The 18,355-nt window shown below is 41.2% G+C and overlaps 1 protein-coding gene and 6 non-coding genes across 7 annotated transcripts in view; 3 read left to right on the top strand and 4 right to left on the bottom strand.

Annotated features, from left to right (window-relative positions):
• Positions 1-18,355, top strand: part of LOC144213350 (uncharacterized) — a 324,366-nt gene that overhangs the window by 242,078 nt on the left and 63,933 nt on the right. The window lies entirely within an intron of this gene.
• Positions 232-313, top strand: trnal-uag (transfer RNA leucine (anticodon UAG)). The gene has a single exon. It is a non-coding gene; the product is annotated as a tRNA-Leu (tRNA).
• On the bottom strand, positions 3,377-3,449 carry trnaf-gaa (transfer RNA phenylalanine (anticodon GAA)). Its single transcript has one exon. It is a non-coding gene; the product is annotated as a tRNA-Phe (tRNA).
• trnal-aag (transfer RNA leucine (anticodon AAG)) lies at positions 6,365-6,446 on the bottom strand. Its single transcript has one exon. It is a non-coding gene; the product is annotated as a tRNA-Leu (tRNA).
• On the bottom strand, positions 11,989-12,062 carry trnai-aau (transfer RNA isoleucine (anticodon AAU)). The gene has a single exon. It is a non-coding gene; the product is annotated as a tRNA-Ile (tRNA).
• Positions 15,530-15,611, bottom strand: trnal-aag (transfer RNA leucine (anticodon AAG)). Its single transcript has one exon. It is a non-coding gene; the product is annotated as a tRNA-Leu (tRNA).
• trnap-agg (transfer RNA proline (anticodon AGG)) lies at positions 18,030-18,101 on the top strand. Its single transcript has one exon. It is a non-coding gene; the product is annotated as a tRNA-Pro (tRNA).

Below are 18,355 nucleotides of genomic sequence, written 5' to 3'. Positions count from 1 at the left end.
GCCACAGCGTGAAGAGAGCAGTTCGAAGTCCAATTCGAGTCTAGCTAGCCGTGATACTAAATCGAAAAGCTACATTTTGAGAAAAAGTTAGGTAATTTTAAGAGCATTTGCTTTAAATGATACATTGTGTTTAATCTTATTGCAAGTAACAAATAACATGCTTCAATATTTAAATATAAGGTTGTTTAAGGTTCAATTACAATTTATGCATGCACAACACTTATTTCCAAGGGTAGTGTGGCCGAGCGGTCTAAGGCGCTGGATTTAGGCTCCAGTCTCTCAAGAAGCGTGGGATTAAATCCCACCACTGCCAATAATTCCTTTTGCCCTGAATGGTTGCTTTGATCCAATTTCTTCATGCCCTTCTCTAACCTGGATGGCAAAATGTGAAACAATGGGCGAGAGAGCTGAGTCCGAAACAGATGAAAATGAGTCTCATGTTTGCACACCACTGTGCCACTGACGGTGTCCCAAGTGTTGCGTTTGTTATACTGTTAGGTTCATTAATAATTACCCTTGTTCGTAATTATCAATAACTGCAGGCGGGCTTCTTATTCAATTATTGACATTTAATTAAATAGATCTGATCCCGGATAACATTATCTTAATAAAGGTAGATAGATCAGAGCCTCAAGACTTCATCTTGATCCCCAAAGTACATCCCCGAACAGTAATTCCCGTACAGCTTTTAAGGCCATAAATCAAAACAATTAAAAGGTTATTGATTAATTCCACATGTGTAAGCAAAAACAACATATATAACTAAAATAACAATGAAGGTATTTTAACAATAACAAAACAGGAAACTAAAACCAACCTTCATTTGGATTAAAACAATCACGCCTTCATTTGACATAACAATCATATAACAATTACATAAAGAAGCCCAAAGTGCGTCACGGGGTATGCACACTACGCGAGTGTTGCTGGAAGTGGCAGATATCCATATCTGTTGTTAGTCGGTGTTAGGTTCATCAATAATTACCCTCGTTCGTAATTATCAATAACTGCAGGCAGACATCGTATTCAATTATTGACATTTAATTAAATAGAATGGATCACGGATAAAACCTCAGAGGGGAGATTCAACAAGCCAGAGTTTCTCCTACAACTTCAGAACGTCTCCTCAAATAGACATTTTCGTACGACTCTTATTGCCACGAATCAAAACAATTTACAGAGTTGTTGATCATTTCATCACGTATGAGTAAAAACAACATCTGGAACTACAATAACAATCAAAGTATTTTACCAATAACAAGGCAGGAGACTAGACCAAACAACATTTGGATTAGAACAATTATGCCTTCCCTTGACCTAAGAATCATATAACAATTACATAAAGAAAAACCCGAAGTGCGTCACGAGGTATAGTCGCTATGTTGAAAATAACAGAAGCAACATTCTTGTTTGCCCTGGCCTCGTTACAAAAGGGACCACCGTATCTCAAAGACTCAGATTGGGTGAATTGTTTGTATAAACATCCTGGAACAGGCAGTCCAGGTTAAAGATGACTTAGCGGTTATTGGTGACCTCGCAACACTTTGAGAATAATAAGAGAATGATTTAACAAAGAAATGACTTAATACAACTATATTTATAATAGTAATACAGAATAAACCCAACAATCGGAGAGCTTGGCGTCTACTTGCTGCAAATCCAGATCAACAGTCCTCAGAGCCCCAGACTGGGTGCGATGTCGGATAAACAATCCTTGGATAGGCAATCCTTGTATGAGAGGACTAAATGACTGTTCATGACCCCGAGCACTCTTCGAACAATATGAAGAATGATTTAACAAATAAACAATTTACTACACATTTATATATAATAGTAATCAGTGTTCTCGTTACCTCTGCGTCCTGCGTCTGATACGCACAGCTTTTCTTCCAGACGCACAATTTCAAGTAATGTGCTTTTTTCGGACGCAAAGACATTTTTATAAAAAAAAAACCAAAACACATATATCCGATAGCAAACCAATTTATTCCACATAATCTTTGCGAAATAATTCTCGCGTGAACAAGACTAGCAGACACTAGCAGACGAAGGAGAGAAAGCGATAGCAAGAGTTTCGTAATAGTGTAAGAAAGATAAAAAATGTTTCAGAAAAAGCAAAACAGTCTGGATAGTTATTTCGCAGTTAAAAAATACAACTAGTAAGAAAAGAACTGCAGAAGATTCGATCGATGATCATGAAGCAAAACGGGGGAAGCAAGGAAAAATACGCACATTTCAAAAGACTTTTGGCTGCAAAGAGAGGAGGATGTACGAGCTGAAAGACTAGTACAATGATAAATAAACCCTAACCCTAAACCATATAATAAATAAATTAAATCTGAATGTTTATATATCGTTGCTTATGTTTTATTTGCCTCCGTAGTATGTTGGGACTCGTGACAAGTTTCCTGGGACGCACAGTTTTCAGACAAGCGAATCCCTGGGACTCGCAGTGTGCCAATTGTAAAATTATCACTGAGTAATACAGATAAACCCCTACATAACAAGGGCTCATGTGGGAGTTGGACCCGGGACCTATCGCACCCTAACCAGTGAGTCAGATGTGCTCACTGAATGACACTTTTTCCCACTATAGATCACCAAACAACACAACAACGACTCATCCAAGAGTTGGACTCGGGACCTAAAGCACCCTAAGCAAGAATCATACCACTACTAGACCAACATGCTATGAGTGCATGGATGAACCTAACACATCCCCAGTGGGGCATCTGGGAGCTCCACCCCCTTTTGCTGCCCTATCAGCAATATTCATTCCAGAAGGAACTAGGTAATTAATGCATTAGATTCGCGTGTGACACACCTACAAATAGAAATTTGTTTTGGAAGGTAAAGTGCCGCCGTTCATCGCCCCAGTCAGTCAGCATGAGCGACTGCCATGGGAGTGACTGTGATTAACTATCTGTTTGCCAATAATGCAATAACGGAAAAGTTGTGACACATTGAAACACACACCCACTCTAGTATTTTAACCATTTGTAAATAAAGACCCATGGCTTTGCAAAGGTTGAACAAGGTACTGTTAGACAAACAGTCTAACGCCCTTTCCAACTGAGTTACTTCAGCCGCCTGATAGCAACAACCAACTTGGACTAGAAATTGACTCATGGCTTACTAGTACAATATTCCAATTGGAGCATTAAGTGATATTGGTCTGGTTCTATAGTGTCTAATGGACTGACGAAGCCCAAGGCCGATTCAGGGAACGCTCTTCAACATTCCCTATTTGAGCCAATTTGGGCCATGTTGGTGACAAGAGCCAAACCTGACTATAAAATGAGTCATGGCTTACAAAGAAACGGCTTTCATACAAACTGCCAGCTGATTGAGGGCGGATTCGCAAAGTCCAATGAACTGCCGAAACGCGGGATTGAACCAGCGACCTTTAGATCTTCAGTCTAACGCTCTCCCAACTGAGCTACTTCGGCTGATTGACAGTGGACAATAACCAACATGGACTAAAAATCTACTCATGGCTAACTTGTACAACATTGCAATTAGAGCATCAACTGATATTGGTCTGGTTTAGAGAGTCCAATAAACTGCCAAAGCCCAAGGTCGATTCAGGAACACTCTCCAACATTCCCTATCCTAGCCAATTCAGGTCATGTTGGTGACAAGAATCAAATTTGACTGCAAAATGACTCATGGCTTACAAGGAACAGCTTTCAAACTGACTTCCAGCTTATTTAAGGTGGATTTGCAAAGTCCAATGTGCTGCTAAAACCCAGGGTCGTTGTCATGGGGACTTTACACTGATTAACCAGACTTTGCCCAAAGTTTGGTCATTGCCATTGAAACTTGCCACTGATTAATCCGACTTTCCCCAAAGTTTGGTCGTTGCCATGGAAACTTGCCATTGATTGTTCAGACTTTGCGCAAAGTTTGGTCGTTGCCATGGAGACCTGTCACTGATTAATCCGACTTTGCCCAGAGTTTGGGCGTTGTCATAGAAACCATACTATGGCTTCTTTCCCTATATAAAGATGAACCCACTGTTCATTCGTGAGAGAGCTGCAAGAACATTGCGCTGAACAGGACTCCACTGTTTAACCTCTCTCCCCCCTTTGCACTTTGATAATAAACCTATTTCCTATTAAATTGATCTCACTACTTCTTAATCTTCTCCTGAAGTTGTATTTTCAGATCTATCATACTTGGTTTCCGAAAACCTGAGACCCAACAGCCAACAATTGCCGGAGCGACGACGGGGCACGACGACAGCATCCTCCATTGAAAGGGTGAACCAGGCGGACGTTCCCTCGCCACTCCTGTAATCTGGTGACGGGTCCCCGGACTAGGGCAGGTTCGGAACGAGAAAGATTGTGAGTTCAGCCTTTGATTTCTGTCAATGTGAAGTGTAATGATTTGAATGAGTATTATCACTGCGGTAGTATTAAAAGTTTGCAGTACAACAACAACAACCCACCTTATTGGTCTACCGACCTTGGACCAAGGCCAGATGACTGGAAGCATGCAAGGGACTCGGAGATGTGGAAGAAAATGCGGAACAATAGGCCAGAAAATTCTGTCAGTTAGTGGCATCCTATAACCTGAAAGGAGCTGAAGTGGAGAAAGCCTTAAAGAACTCACTGAAGCATAGATTGGGCAGAGTCAGAGAGAGATTCACAGGTAGTGATGTAGGGGGAAACATATTAGCCTACGACCCCCATGCCCTAACCGGAGAAATAGAAAAGCTACTAGGAAGAGCAGGGGCAATGTTCCAGAGACCCCCCGCCTACCAAAGAATAAGGACATGTACGTGGAAAGAGGGCGAGACTACAAATGATTACTATGCCAGATTAGAAAGCTGTGTCAAGTCCAACAGCCGCATGATGGATGACGACAATGAAAATGGCCCATTCCGAGTCCAGTTTAAACAATGGTTTATCCAAGGTTTCCAAGTTCCCATTTCTGGATTCATCAAAATACACTTCGTCACCTACAAGACTACCTCATCCGCTGAGATACTCCATTGGAAAAGCCACGCAGAGGAGAACATTCGCTCCAAGAAGGAAAAGGCCCAGGTGACAGCCAGCGCACAAATGATAACCGAGTTGCTTCAAGCCACCACCATGTCGGCTTCACCTTTGGCAACAGAAAGTTCACCTCCACCAGATTGCCACAAGGATTCTGCAACAGCCCAACCATATTCTCCACAGAGATCCAGAGATCCATGAGTTACCATTCATATCCAGAGTCTACACAAGTCCTCATCTATGTGGACGACATCCTAATTGCAAGCTCAACAGCAGAAGAAACCCGAAAACAGTCCATCAGAGTGTTCCAACACCTGGAAAAGACGGGGAACAAGGCCTCATTATCTAAACTTTAATTTTGCCAGATTGATGTCACATTTTTGGGACATCTCTTGTCACAAAAAGGTCGAAGGTTAACGGACAACAGGAAGAAGGCACTCAAAGATGCCCCCAGACCAAGAAGCAAGTCTTTGCTTTCCTTGGTTTAGCCAACTACTGTCGAGGATGGATCCTTCACTTCGCACAAATCACCCAGCCACTATTGGACCTCATGAGTGACAAAGACCTCAACATGTCAGATCCTAAAGAATGGACTCCAGCTGCTGAAGAAGCTTTCCACACCATTAAACAAGCCATACTATACTCATCCGTCATGGGCCTGCCAGAGTACACCAAGCCATTATTTCAAATTCATGATGTCTGCCCTTCTCCAACAACATGGTGCATATAAAAAGCCATATGGGTCCATATAGGCTATTTGACCGGTTACCGGCTAAATAGCCCCTGCGACTACTTGACCTGTTACTGGCTAAGGAGCCACTGCCTTTAGGTTTAGCCTGCTATTAACTATCAAAGGTGCCTCCAACAGAATTTACGTGTGGGAGTGTTCCACGAAGAACAAAAATATTTCTTAACTGACTAGAAGGTGGGTTCACTTTTTTATATTTATATATTTTCTCAGTGTGCAACAAAAGGGCTTTTTGTGCACTGCAATTGATTTTTTTTAAAATTCTCAAGTCGACTGAATGTACAAGCTTGATTTAAAGACAATTAAACAGTGTGTTTAAAAATACATTTAACAAACCACGTTGGTGACAAATCTTTTTCCTGCACAGGCAATAGGTTTAGTCAGAAGGTGATAGCTAAGAGACACATATGTCTTGGGTGGTGAGCAGTGGACAATAACTATTGCCTGTCATCCACGATGGCTTAAACACAGAACAAATGTATTTTGTGGATGTTACCAAAGACAGTGGTGGGGAAACCACGAGGCTCCCTCCCCAGTGGTTTTCACATTTTAGTTGAAATGTTAGGGAAGAGCCATTTGCACCCATTAAAAGAGACTTAAGCAGCTCAGAAGATACTGGCAATGGTGGGATTTGAACCCACGCCTCCTGAGAGACTGAAGCCTTAATCCAGCGCCTTAGACCGCTCGGCCACACTACCTTGGATGAGTCTGTGGAAGTCTTCCACAAACCTAAAGCAATCTATCCCAGATCTCTGAGGGTACAGTGGAACACCCGGCTGACTTGCAGGCAGGCGTGGCCTCAATTCCCAATAGTGTCGGTATGATTATGAGTGCAAAAGGTTGTTTGTGCCCTACGGCTTACTGGTGTTGTCTGCCTTTCGCTTGAAGTCTGGTGGGATAGACTCCATCATCAGGATGTGTAGTATAGGGCCCCTATCAAATTTGTTTACCATGTCTCCCTTCATCAACACGCCTGAATCAAATAATTGGGATCGTTTACATTACATTAGCGTGCCCAACTCCAGCCCTCGAGGGCCGCAATCAAATTTGTTTTCCATGTCTCCCTCCATCAACACGCCTGAATCCAATAATTGGGATCGTTATCAAGCTTCTGGACGATGAGTTGACCATTTGGTTCAGGTGTGATAGAGGAGGGAGATATGAAAAAGAGACCGCAAAGGGGCCCTGAAGGACCGGAGTTGGGCACCCCTCCATGGTTAGATTACTGTCATTGGCTCGTTGGTCTAGTGGTATGATTCTCGCCTAGGGTGTGAGAGATCCCGGATCCAACTCCCGGACGAGCCCTGGTTTTATTGAATTATGATATGTGATGGGGTGGGTGATATGGGACATTAGCCATCTAAGAAAAAAAGTGTCAGTTTAAGAGCTCCTCTAGCTTGTTGGCCAATACTTGAATAAACTTGAACATTGGAAGACATACTGAGGCAGATATAATGAAAGTTAAGGCCGCGTCTGAAGAGGCGGGGATGCAACAATTCAGAGGCCGGAGAGTATGACAACTCTCCAGGCTCCCCAAAGCTATTTCCCGCTGAAAAGCTGCTTCAACTGTGTTTTTAATAGAGATAAGACAAGTCATAACAATCGGAGGCGTTAATACAAATGAAGGAGGTGGAGTACAAAAGGTGTCGTGTACATTTTAACCAATAGATGTAAATTAAATTATATTCTAGCAACCTTTAATACATCAGAGTGCAAAAGGGTGCACGATTAAATATAAGAATACCATTTATATTTCACATTAGCCACCTAAGGAAAAAAGTGTCACCGTATGGGCACCCCTGGCACGTCTGTCACATTGACTTTAGAAATTTGACAGATAAGCCGGGTCAGCACAAGATACGATACATATAAAAAACTGCATCCGTTAACAGTACATGTGAAACATAAACAGAAAAAAAGAAGTAAAGTATTAACATACTCATTACTCATTATTATAGTAAAAAGTAGAATGTACAAAGTAAAGTAAAAAGCAATGTAATAAGAAATATTCAAATGTAATTTAAAAAAAGATAGAGGGGCTGTAAAACACGAAAAACAAAAAGAGTGGACAGAGCTACTGCCACAGGCGAATTATTCGATCAAAATTTTTATTGTAAGACAAAATGTTGTGTGGCGAAGTGGTCGTATCACAAGGTTCGATTGTACAGTGTTTAGCATGTGAGAAGGAAGATTATGTTTAGTAATGTTTATTTACTTTTGATGTGTATGCGTGAATGTGCGAGTCTCGGGTAAAGCACATGGAATAGTAAGCCATGAGTCAATTTGCAATTCAAGTTGGTTGTTCATGTCATAAACCGGCTGCAGTAGCTCAGTTGGGAGAGCGTTAGAGTTAAGATTTAAAGGTCCCTGGTTCAACCTCTGGTTTCGGCATCACTTTAGACTTTGCAAACCCAGCCTAATTCAGCTAGCAGTCAGTTTTCGGTTTCCTTGTAAGCCATGAGTCACTTTGCAGTCGAGTTAGATTCTAATCACCTCTGTGACCCAAATAGGCTCAGACACAGATTATATGCGTTGAATCACAAAGGTTGTTCAGACAGTGATCTCGCTCAATCAGCATCTTCTTAAGTGTCCTTCTAGGTCTGCATTCTGTGGTGAAGGTCCAGTAAACAGTCCTTGGGACGAGGACTTGGTGACTTCTTACAATCGTGAGTTCTCCTCAGATAAATTGAAGAAGCATTCATACGTAAATGATTAAATACATACATATATAATAGTATTACTGAATACTGTCCAACACTATGGATAAATATTTCTTTTCTCATATGTAGATGTAATTTTCGATTGTTTTCATTTTTTTATGTGTCTTGTTCAGTTGTTTTTTTAAATCATACTGCATTTTTTTGTTGGTAACATGCTCTCAAGTATGTGTATGAATCTAGATGGCAATTTCAAGAACACTATTTTGACAGCAATGGTAACTCTTGGAAGTGGGGTAGTTTGCTTCTACAAAAAAAGTACTGATTGGGTGTGCCCCGTGGGGTTAATCAGTCCCAGTGATCCTTGGACCAATGTTGACCGGAGCCTTGTAGTCCTGGTAGGGTTACCAATGGCCAACTTGTCTGATGTGAGGGATCAGACAAAGATTGGCTCAGAGGACCTCTTATGATGAGCAACACTATTAGAAGAAATCTTCCTTTGCCGGGACGCGGTTAGGAAAGATCCTGAGCGTAAGGTTGAGAAATTCCGGCTCGGCATAGTTTAGTGATAGTTTAGTAATAGTGCCAGCAAATTGCTGTTTATCTCATTTAGGCAGAGCATGGCGCTGAAAATGCCAAAGTTTTGGGTTTGACCGTGGAACGGGCACAGCCTCTCTAGAACACAGGTGTCAAAGAGGCAGCCGGGGAACATATCTGGCCTCCTGCATCATTTTGTGCGGTTTGACACCCTTGCTCTAGAGCAAGGGTCTCAAACTCAATTGACCTGGGCGCCGCTAGTGGCAGAGTCTGGGTGAGACTGGGCCGCATCAGGATTTCCACAAGAAAAGCGCCCGGCCAATGTCCCACCCTCCAGAGCTGTATACTTCACCGTGATTGGTTCATCCAGCTCCGAACACAGTGTCATTCATATCAATCTTGCGGGCCGCATGGACATTAATCTTGCGTATTAAGACACGGGCCGTAAATTATTGTCCCGCGGGCCGCGAGTTTGAGACCCCTGCTGTAGGGCCTTGACAGTTTGGGTAATGCACACATGTAACAGTTCAATGTAACTTTGCCCACTCAAAGTTGGCAAAGTTGCGGGAGTATGATTTTCTGGGGGGGGGGGGGGGTGGACCAAAATTAATGGTCATGTGGAACACCACCACCCCAGATTGAATCATGTGGTTTGAATTGCGCTGATTTTGATCTCGTATCGCTTACTGTTATGTTCATTACCCTTAAAAGGTATGCTTCTCATCTGCACAACTGCAGATTCAAGTGTGCCGTCTAGACCCAGTGAATTCCGAATGTCAGGATACTATACATCTTCTTAATAGTAGTTCTCCAGATTGTTCTTTTTATACCACTTCCCTCTCCTTTGTGATAGAAGTATGTCACCATTTTGTTTTCCAACTCGAGTCTCTGTGGGCGGGGCATTCAGACACACCCAGGCAGTGCAACCAGGGGGAAATGAAGCTAACAGACAATTTGGAATTATTTAGCATTGATGGACAAAATATAATATATGATTCAGATATTTCTTAGGCCAGCAGAGAAGGCCTGGAAGGCCCTGACGGCCCACTACTGTCGTACAAGTGCAATGAGATTTAATGCTTTCACCATGTAGCGCACAAATAACAACAACAAACAGACAAATAAATAATCAATAAATAAGAACTAAGTAGCAGCCCAGTGATGCGAGTGGTTGGCGCGTCGACCTCACAGCTCTGGAGTCCTGGGTTCAAATTCAGGTCGGTCCAGCTGCGTGGGGTTTGCATGTTCTCCCCGGGATTGCGTGGGTTTTCTCAGGGAACTAATAGTATTTCAATACTCTGAAAATGACGCATTGGGCCCGATTTCCGTTAAATTTTGATACAACTTTTGATCGGTGGGCATCCATAAGAAGAATGTGAAGTGAAGTATTAATTTCCAGAATTAATAATTGTCAAGATGAGATTTTCACAGCAACTACAACACAATAAGTGAAGTATTTTGCTTCTGCAAAAAACAAAATGATTGTAAGTAGCAGAGAATGGTTTCAATCCATCGAATTCTGGGTTATGGGGCCAGCACGCTTCCGCTGCGCCACTCTGCTTCTTCTCACTATTCGCCAGCACAAGCATCTCGGTCCAAACTGTAGACTTTCACATTCACGGTGAGTTCATCCATTTTGCAGTTAAAAACTTCCACTTCAATGAAAAACACAAATATGACATACCATGTCGAATTTAAATTGGCACTTTAGGTAATAGCTAATGTTACTTTGACACATTGAGCAGGAAGAAATTTTTGTTTTATCAGTATGAGATTTTGTGTTCTTTTGATTGAATGTTCGATGATACACTGGGCAGGGAAAAAAAGTTTTTTTCTCTGTGTGAATTCGTTCTGTGAGGCTTTAAATGGGCCTTCTAATTGAATGTTTAACTACAAACTGACAAAGAAAATATGTCTAACCTGTGAGGGTTCTTTCGTGTGATTTTAAGCCCTTTTGGCAACTGAATTTTTGACAACAGACTGAGCAGGAAACTGGTCTTTCACCAGTGTAGGTTTTTGTGGATTTTTGATATTATAAAAACATAGTTAATCATACTACATGTCAAAAAGCTGTCACAAGCGTACTACCAGTGTGCATCTTTTCAAATTAAAACTTTCTTTAAACGTTACAAACGTATGCCGCACAATGTTTGCAGTTGTTTAAATATATAGATATCATCTAATCTGTTTAGTTAATTTGTTAAGATTTTTGTCAGAAACTGTATTGTTAAACAAATTCAACATTGACATTTTGAAATTGAAAAGGGGCTTATATTTATTGCTTGACATATGTGCAATTGACTTTGTTCATCGATTTTAGATCTTTGCTGCTAAATCTCTGACGCCAAAATTTTGGGGTTATACTTCAAAATAGTGTGTTACTAAATTGCTTTGTTGTTATTTGGAAAAAAAAACATTTGAAATTGCCTATAAGTGTCAAATTTAATACTGACTGTTATATTTCTTCGGTTAAAAAATGTATTAATTTAATTTGATGTTTCAATTTTTCAACACTAAAAATTGACAATCTACTTGAGGATTAGCATTAGTGTCTCTCATGACTCCAAAACAACCGTGATTTAACTATGGGGGAGGGGGGGGGTGCTGGTTGCCCAACTTCGGTCCTTCTGTCAACATACCAGACCGATAGACAACTCTGGTACAGCATTTTGTTGTTTCGAATTTAAGAGTTTTTACATCTTTATTTTGAGATTTTTGCACTTGTGACAACTATTAAGAGTAATCATTTTCTGGTTTTCTACAGGCTTCGTCATTGGAGGCTAAGCATAGTTGAGAAACACTGTTTTGCCCGCTTGAGTATGAATACAAATTTAGTTTCACATTAATTTGTGAAGAACAGAAATGTGGTGGGAACAAACCTAGCTAGTATTCCCTCACTGAGATGATTCACATGCTGGGTGGCATCTTCTGCGTTGTGGACCAGATAAAATAACAGATCACAGTAACTGAGGAAACATCAAGAAAATATATTATGTTATGGCAAAATAAGTTGTACTTCACAATTTCAAATACTACAGAGAGGTACTGACCCACGTGGGGGTCGAACCCACGACTTTGGCATTATTAGCACCACACTCTGACCAACTAAGTTAACAGGCCTCACGCTGCACAATACAGGTATTTGCATCATGACGGAATACGTCAAGTAGCTAAACACTTAAGTTACGACAAAAGAAGTTGGACTAGGTAATTTCAATCGATTTTGTAGAGGTCTTGGCCCATATGGAGGTCAAACCCACAACCTTGGTATTATTTGCACCTCAATCTGACCAACCGAGCTAACCAGCCATGTGCAAAGTGACCATGAATTTTGTGTGATTACCGCAATTGTAAATGTCAGCTAGCTAAACTGTTATGTTACGACAAAATAAATCATTTTAGGCAATCATAACTTACTCTGGAGGAAGGGTGTCAAACTGCACAAAATGAGGCAGCAGGCCAGATCTGTTCCCCAGGGTGTCTCTTTGACACGTGTTCTCGAGAAGCCGTGCCCGTTCAGCAGTCCAACCCACGACTTTGGTATTTACAGCAACACACTCTGACTAAAAGAGATAACCAGCAACGTGCTGGCATTGGCTCGGGTGCGACTGTGGGGCCAGTCGGCACGGAGATGCAGGGACGGACAGGTGAGGTCGAGCAGGGAGCGGCGTGTGGGAATTGAATGTCTTTCAAATAGAGGAAGGAAACGTTTAGGTCTCCCGGGCTGCATTAGAATCTGCCCCCATCTTCGGAGCCAACTTACCACCAGGTTGTGATTGGTTGAGAGCTCCGTCCCTCTCTTTACCCGAGTATCATAGACATGCGGGTGTCCTGGTGCTTAATGCACATATGGACACCCTTATGCTTGAACATGGTGCTCATTATTGTCAACCACTACGAGTGCAGAAATCTAACAATAGAACACCACTCGGGTTTCGATCAGGGGGGACGTTCTTCCCAATCACTCCCCCCAGTTCTCACATCAACATTGAAGTCCCCCAGCAGAACAAGGGAGTCCCCATAAGGAGCACTCTCCAGCACCCCCTCCAAGGACTCCAAAAGGGGAAGGTACTCTGAACTGCTTTTGTGCATGCTCACAAACAACAATTAGGTTCCGTCCCCCCACCCAAAGATGAAGGGATGCACCCCTTTTGTCCCGCGGGCAACTCCAGAGTGGAAGAGTGTCCAACCCCCCTCGAGAGGATTGGTACCGGAACCCAAGCTGTGTGTAGAGGTGAGCCAAACTAGGTCGCGCTGGAATTTCTCAACCTTACGCTCAGGCTGTTTCCTGTTTCGTCCAATGATGTTGCTCATCATAAGAGGTCCTTCGAACCATTCTTCATCTGATCCCTCACATCAGAAGTTGGCCATGGGTAACCCTACCAGGGCTACAATGGCCCGGACAACAATAATAATTTTATACTTACAATAGGAGGGAATTGAAAGATAATATTGTAAGCTAAAATGTCAGTCGCTAGGCAATTGTTTGTTCATATTGTATCAGTTTTTGTAAGAATAGAAACATCTTTGTCATAAGAAACTTGCCCATAGTTTGGTCATTGCCATGGAGAGCTGTCACTGATTAATCCGACTTTGCCCAGAGTTTAGTCATTGTAATAGGAACCATACTATGCCCTGTTTTCCTATATGAAGACAAACCCACTGTTCATTTGAGCCATGGTAGCTCCGTCCATTCTTGCTCGTTTTGTGATTTTGCTGCTTTTTTGTCTTAATGTTTTGATGATTCCATTTACTTTGATTTGCTTTTTACTTGCTGTTCTGTCTAATCACCCCCGTGCTACTGCCACAATGTAGTTTTCCAAATACGAGATGAATAAAGTTATCCAATCCAATCCAATTTCATATGGAAATTGATGAAGCAAGCCAAGCCGTGATTGGCCACCCCTTATCAAATCACATGCGTCTTTTAAGTCTATCGTTATAACTGAATCTCTGGCAAGAAGCTGAGCAGGAAAAGGCTCTCTGACTGATGTGGGCAATTGTGTTCTTAAGATATTCCTGCCACAAATTGAGAAAAAAGGCTTTTTTCCTGTGCGGGTTGTTTAGTCTTATTTTCAGGTTCCCATATGTTAAAATGTTGGAACATTGCCTGCGCCTTGAGAAGGTTTCTGAATAGTGTAACGTTTTAATTGGGCCACATGGGGCCATATAGTCCATTTGACCAGTTACCGGCTAAATAGCCCCTGCGACTACTTGACCGGTTACCAGCTAAGGGGCCACTTCTTTTAGGTTTAGGCTATTAGCTATCAAAGGTGCCTCCAACAGAATTCACGTGCAGGAGTGTTCCACGAGGAACACTCAATCGTTTGCTAAATAATTCATGCAAAAGTTGTTCTTAACAGACTAGAAGGTGGGTTCAATTTTTATATGTATATATTCTCTCAATGTGTAATAAAAGGGCTTTTTTGTGCGCCGCAATTGGTTTATTTTTTTCACTTCTAAAGTCGACAGAAAGTACAAGCTTGATTTCAAGACAATTAAACAGTGTATTTAAAAATACACTTAATAACTCAGGATGTTGAGAAACCTGTTTCCTGCTCAGGCAAAAGGTTTAGTCAGAAAGTGAAAGTTAAGAGACACATGTCTTAGAATCTAAGACTTAGATGGTAAGCAGTCAGTGGCGGTCTGTGCATTTTTTGGTAGCGCCTTCAACGCATCAAATCAATTCAACCCCTTATAAAGGATTTTATGGATATAAAACCTTGTGTGTGCGGTCGATTGGTCGCCGGTATTTTAGTCGCTGTCTTTCGATCGCCGGTCTTTTGGTCGTCGGTCTTTTGGTTGCGGTCTTTTGGTCACCCGGACCTTCTTTTAAATCGCAATCGAAGCTAATGCTGAAAGTTGAACCTGTTCTGTCATATTTCTGGCAAAGTCCGTCTTGAAAATGACTCTAAATCAACAAGACAATATATTTACTTGTGCAGCTAGCTCCAGGTACAGTTTGGTAGCTCTGGCTAATCACTACCCAATCATAGTTGATGAAAACGATGACGTATCCCTACGCCTGCAAGAAGGCAATGACATATCCCTACACCTGCGACAAGGCATTGTGGTGTTGCCAACTCGAAATCTGATTGGTTAAAGTAACAGTCTTATTGAAACTTGTTTAATCCAGCAGAGCCTGCAGTACTGATTGTGATGGCCTTAAGAAAGATTTCTGACCTTGGTAACAAATAATGGCTGAAATGTGATTGGTTAAATGCTTCAATATGAAAACAAACATCTGAAAGCAGTGCAACCAGGGGGGACGCAATGAAAGGAAGCTAACAGACAATTTGGAATTATGTAATAAGTATTGATGGACAAAATATAATAATATATGATTCAGTTATATCTTAGGCCAGCAGAGAAGGCCTTGAAGGCCCTGACGGCCCGCCACTGTAAGCAGTGGACAAAAACGATTGACCATCATCTTTGATGTCTTCATCAGTGGTGTGCAACCACGAAGCTCCTATTTAGGCATCCGGGACTCTGCTCCCTCACCAGTGCTTTTGACATTTTAGTTTAAATGTCATGGAAGAGCCATTTCTACCCATTAAAAAAGCCATTAGCACCATAATTAATATTGGCAGTGGTGGGATTTGAACCCACGCCTCCTGAGAGACTGGAGCCTTAATCCAGCGCCTTGGACCGCTCGGCCACACTACCTTAGATGAGGGAGGGGAATGTCTCCAAAGACCTATAGCAATCTATCCCGGATCTCTGAGGTGCTCGGACATTTGGTCGCCCGTCTTTGGTCCCCGTTTAGGTTTGGGTTATGGTTGTCAAATGTACTTGGATGTTAAACTCTAACCCCAACCCCAGGGACGTTAGCAACCAAGTGCACAGGGAGATTCCAGAAATAAATAAATAAATAAATATATATATATATATATATATATATATATATATATATATATATATATATATATATATATATATATATATATATATATATATATATATATATATATATATATATATATATATATATATATATATATATATATATATATATATATATATATATATATATATATATATATATATATATATATATATATATATATATATATATATATATATATATATATATATATATATATATATATATATATATATATATATATATATATATATATATATATATATATATATATATATATATATATATATATATATATATATATATATATATATATATATATATATATATATATATATATATATATATATATATATATATATATATATATATATATATATATATATATATATATATATATATATATATATATATATATATATATATATATATATATATATATATATATATATATATATATATGTTGGCTGTTGGCTGTTGGCTGTTGGCTGTTGGCTGTTGGCTGTTGGCTGTTGGCTGTTGGCTGTTGGCTGTTGGCTGTTGGCTGTTGGCTGTTGCCTGTTGGCTGTTGGCTGTTGGCTGTTGGCTGTTGGCTGTTGGCTGTTGGCTGTTGGCTGTTGGCTCTCGAGTTTTTGGCACCCAAGTATGAGAGATCTGGAAATACAACTTCGGGAGCAGGTTAAAAAGTAGTGAGATCAATTTAACAGGAAAAAGGTTTATTATGAAACTGCAACGAGGGGAGAGAAAGGTTAAACAGTGGAGTCCTGTTCAGCGGGATGTTTTTGCAGCTCTCTATCGAATGAACAGTGGGTTCGTCTTTATATAAGAAAACAGGGCATAGTATGGTTTCTAGACAACGACCAAACTCTGGGCAATGTCCAATTAATATGTGTGAGGTCTCCATGACAATGACCAAACTTTGGGCAAAGTCTGGTTAATCAGTGGAAAGTTTCCATGGCAATGACCAAACTTTGGGCAAAGTCTGATTAATCAGTGGCAAGTTTCCATGGCAATGACCAAACTTTGGGCGAAGTCTGGTTAATCAGTTGAGTGAGCGTTAGACTGAAGGTCTAAAAGTCCCTGGTTCAATCCCGGGTTTCGGCAGTACTTTGGACATTAGTGAACCTGCCCTCAATCAGCTGGCAGTCGTTTTACAGTCAAGTTTGACTCTTGTGAGGGAAGATAGGGAATGTTGGAGAGCGTTCCATGAATCGACCTCGGCCTGGGGCGATGAATGGCGGCACTTTACCTTCCAAAACAAATTTCTATTTGTAGATGTGTGGAAAGCAAATCTAATGCATTAATTACCTGGTTCCTTCTGGAATGAATATTGCTGATAAGGCAGGGAAAGGGGGTGGAGCTACCAGGAGCCGCAATGGGGATGTGTGAGGTTCATCAATTAACTCATGGCATGTTGGTCTAGTGCAGTGCTTCTCAGTTATTTTCTGTTAGGCCCCTCCTAGCAAGAAGAAAACTATTCGCGCCCCCCCCACTTTCCACCGTGACTATAAATAAAATCATTTTATAAAATTGTTATAAGTACAACATTTTATACTTATTAACATTAAAGAAAAGGAAACAAAGAAAGAAATATAGTCAAACTTACAAAGAATAACTTTATTAACTCTTGTTTTAAGTCTGCAACAGAAAAGATTTTAAGTGCATCAATGCCTGAAATAAAAAATAAGGGTTGCACGCGCCCCCCCAGGTATTGCAGCACGCCCCCCCCCCCCAGGGGGACGCGCCCCACTATTTGAGAAGCACTGGTCTAGTGGTATGATTCTTGCTTAGGGTGCCATAGGTCCTGAAGCCAACCCATGGATGAGTCGTTGCTGTATTGTTTGGTGATCTATGGTGGGAAAAAAAGTGTCTTTCAGTGAGTGTATCTGCCTCATTGGTCTGGAGGTATGATTCACACTTAGGCTGCAATAGGTCCCGGGTCCATCTCTTGCATGAGCCCTTGCTTTGATGAAAGGTGATCTACGGTGGAGTAATATGGGACAATAGCCACCTGAGAAGAAAAGTGTCACTGTTTTTACACCCATGCCACGTTGGTCTAGTGGTATGATTCTTGCCCAGGATGCCATAGGGCCTGGGTCCAACTCCTGCATGAGACCTTGCTATGTTGTTTTGTGATCTATGGTGGAGTGATATCGGACATAAGCCATCTGAGAAAAAAGTGTCATCCCATGAGCACATCTGGCTCGTTGGTCTAGTGGTATGATTCTCGCTTAGGGTGCGAGAGGTCCCGGGTCCAACTCCCGGACGAGCCCTTGATTTTTTTCGAATTGTGATCTCTTATGGGGGTTGACATGTCACAAAGTAACCTGAGAAAAAAGTGTCACTGTATGGGAACCCCAGGCTCCTTGGTCTAGTGGTATGATTCTCACTTTGGATGCGAGCGGTTCCGGACCCAACTTGACTGCAAAACGACTCATGGCTTACAAAGAAACAGTTTTCAAACTCACTGCGAGTGGAATTAGGCTGAACTTGCAAAGTCCAAAGTATTGCCGAAACGAGGAGTTAA

Source organism: Stigmatopora nigra, chromosome 20 (genome assembly GCF_051989575.1).
Source record: "Stigmatopora nigra isolate UIUO_SnigA chromosome 20, RoL_Snig_1.1, whole genome shotgun sequence".
Taxonomy (NCBI): domain Eukaryota; kingdom Metazoa; phylum Chordata; class Actinopteri; order Syngnathiformes; family Syngnathidae; genus Stigmatopora; species Stigmatopora nigra.
The sequence above is the reverse complement of the archived record's forward strand: the minus strand, read 5'-3'. Positions and strand labels throughout refer to the sequence as shown.